Consider the following 3,270-nt stretch of genomic DNA (forward strand, 5'->3'; position numbering starts at 1 on the left):
TAAAATGAGGTACCTGCGGAGAAATGAAAGTAGAAAGAGAAAAGGTTCGGATGCAAGTAAAGCTCTTAAAAGGCCCCCACGTTGAAGGTTCCCAGCATCTCAAAAGAGTCTTAGAACTCAAGAATAAAGCAGATCATGAAATAGCACACCTAATAAATAACACAGTGGCTAATAATAAAATTCTTTCTTTAAAAAAAATCATTTTGGAGGTGGCTCACACTTGTAATCCTAGCACTTGGGGAGGCTGAGGAGGGTGGATCAGTTGAGGCCAGGAGTTAAGAGACCAGCCTTAGCCAACATGGTGAAATCCTGTCTCTACTAAAAATACAAAAATTAGCCAGGTGTGGTGGCGGGCACCTGTAATCCCAGCTACTTGGGAGGCTGAGGCAGGAGAATTGCTTGAACCTGGGAGGCGGAGGTTGCAGTGAGCTGAGATTGCGCCATCACACTCCAGCCTAAGGGACAGAACAAGACTGTCTCAAAAAAAAAAAAAATCATTTTGGAGAAAGAAAATTGGGATAAAGTCATGAAGTTTAACAATCCAGGATGCCAAGATCCTGAGGACTAGAAGTTTCCCAGCTAAGAGGGATGTCCCCTCAGTGTGTCTTACCAGTGAGAGGTGACAGTCTGCTGGCAGTCCTCACAGCCCTCGCTCTCGGCGCCTCCTCTGCCTGGGCTCCCACTTTGGCGGCACTTGAGGAGCCCTTCAGCCCGCCGCTGCACTGTGGGAGTCCCTTTCTGGGCTGGCCAAGGCCAGAGCCGGCTCCCTCAGCTTGCAGGGAGGTGTGGAGGAAGAGGCGCGGGCGGGAACCGGGTTTGTGCGCGGTGCTTGCAGGCCAGCGCGAGTTCCGGCCTCAGGCAGTGAGGGGCTTAGCACCTGGGCCAGCAGCTGCTGTGCTCAATCTCTTGCCGGGCCTTAGCTGCCTTCCCGCGGGGCAGGGCTCCGGACCTGCAGCCCGCCACGCCTGAGCCTCCCCACAACTCCGTGGGCTCCTGTGCGGCCCAAGCCTCCCTGACGAGCGCCGCCCCCTGCTCCAGGGCGCCCAGTCCCATCGACCACCCAAGGGCTGAGGAGTGTGGACGCACGGCGCAGGACTGGCAGGCAGCTCCACCTGCAGCCCCCGAGCGGGATCCACTGAGTGAAGCCAGCTGGGCCTCTGAGTCTGGTGGGGACTTGGAGAAACTTTATGTCTAGCTAAGGGATTGTAAATACACCAGTCGGCACTCTGTATCTAGCTCAAGGTTTGTAAACACACCAGTCAGCAACCTGTGTCTAGCTCAGGGTTTGTGAATGCACCAATCGACACTCTGTATGTAGCTACTCTGGTGGGGACTTGGAGAACCTTTGTGTCCACGCTCTGTTGTATCTAGCTAATCTGGTGGGGAAGTGGAGAACTTTTGTGTCTAGCCCAGGGATTGTAAAGGCACCAATCAGCGCCTTGTCAAAACAGACCACTGGGCTCTACCAATCAGCAGGATGTGGGTGGGGCCAGATAAGAGAATAAAAGCAGGCTGCCCGAGCAGGCAGTGGCAACCGGGGTTCTCTTCCACACTGTCAAAGCTTTGTTCTCTCACTCTTTGCAATAGATCTTGCCACTGCTCACTCTTTAGGTCCACATTGCCTTTATGAGCTGTAACACTCACCGCGAAGATCTGCAGCTTCACTCCTGAAGCCAAGGAGACCACGAACCCACCAGGAGGAACGAACAACTCCAGACACGCCGCCTTAAAAGCTGTAACACTCAACGCAAAGGTCCACAGCTTCACTCCTGAGCCAGCGAGACCATGAACCCACCAGAAGGAAGAAACTCCAAACACATCTGAACATCAGAAGGAACAAACTCCAGACACGCCGCCTTTAAGAACTGTGACACTCACCGCGAGGGTCCATGGCTTCATTCGTGAAGTCAGTGAGACCAAGAACCCACCAATTCTGGACACCAATATGAATAAAAAGCATCCACCCTGTCACCAGGAAGTCCTCTACTCAGAAAGAACTGATCCAAGTCTGGGAGAGCAACCAATTCAAATGTGCAGGGCTGGAGCTTGTGAACACAGCCACTGTTTTCCATTGCACATCTTCATCTCAGTAGTAACATGGCCACTCCCGGGGAACTTGTGGCAGGGATCCCAAGGTGAAGCAGCACAGATGTCTACAAACTGTGTAGTGACAGTGGCTCAGAGCCTCCAGAGTCCTGCCTCTGCATGGTGGCCTCCTGCCTTCAACAACTCACTGGACCTCATGAAGATGCCTTCCATGGCTTTCCAGTTGTTGCTCCGGCTTGGCTAGGCCAGGCCATGCATCTCTTTTTGCCCACTGATGGGTCCACCATATCGTTCTCCTGTGACAGACAGCGGTTCCTCAATGGAAGAATGTTTGAACCACCCCTCACCATCTCTTACCCAGTAGGGCCCGTTACAGAGCATGGTCCAGTCATCCAGGTGACTACCTTCACCTTCCTCACCAAAAGCACCCACTTCCTCGTTTTCAGAAAGGTGTGGAGGTTTCAGCCAGTGTTGACATGTGTCAGCCGGATGGGCTGGCAGCGCTTGATGGGGGTTCCCCTGTCACCGGCTGTGGTGGTCTTACCCATATTCTCCAGTAACTGTTGCTGTCATCCATGGAGGTTACACCTGTCACTGCTGCCCAATACCTGACCCATAGAGCACATCTTGTGACTGCAGTTGGACACTGTAGTGCATTTCGAGCAGCTTCACCATAGAGCCACGAGTAACAGCCAGATTGGACGCGCCCACGGTGCTCCACAAACTCCCAAACAGCAGTAGTGGAACCACAGCCATCCTAGCTGGATTTGGAGCCCCAGATCTTCCAGAAATAAATTTTTTTTAAAGAAAGGCAAAACATATACTCTGAAAACTAAAACATTTGTATAAAGAACTTAAAGATCGGCTGGGCCCCGTGGCTCATGCCTGTTATCCCAGCATTTGGAGAGGCGAAGGTGGGAGGATTGTTGAGCCCAGGAGTTCAAGAACAGCCTGGGCAACATGGCGAGGCCCATCTCTACAAAAAACTAAAAAAATTAGACGAGGGTGGTGGCATACACCTGTAGTCCCACCTACTCGGGAGGCTGAAGTGGGAGGATTGCTTGAGCCTGGGAAGTCAATGCTGCAGTGGACTGTGATTGTGCCACTGCAGACCAGCCTGGGCGACAGAGTGAGACTCTGTCTCAAAAAAAAAAAAAAAAAAAAAAATGGGTAGCACAATGGCTCACACCTGTAATCCCAGCTACTCGAGAGGCTGAGGCAGGA

The 3,270-nt window shown here is 52.4% G+C and overlaps 1 pseudogene; it reads right to left on the reverse strand.

Moving 5' to 3' along the window:
- Positions 1 to 2,132: 2,132 nt before the first annotated feature.
- LOC116481889 (stromal cell-derived factor 2-like) lies at positions 2,133 to 2,915 on the reverse strand (annotated as a pseudogene).
- Between the last annotated feature and the right edge of the window lie 355 nt (positions 2,916 to 3,270).

This window comes from Hylobates moloch, unplaced genomic scaffold (assembly GCF_009828535.3).
Source record: "Hylobates moloch isolate HMO894 unplaced genomic scaffold, HMol_V3 SCAFFOLD_14, whole genome shotgun sequence".
In the NCBI taxonomy this organism is placed as follows: Eukaryota; Metazoa; Chordata; class Mammalia; order Primates; family Hylobatidae; genus Hylobates; species Hylobates moloch.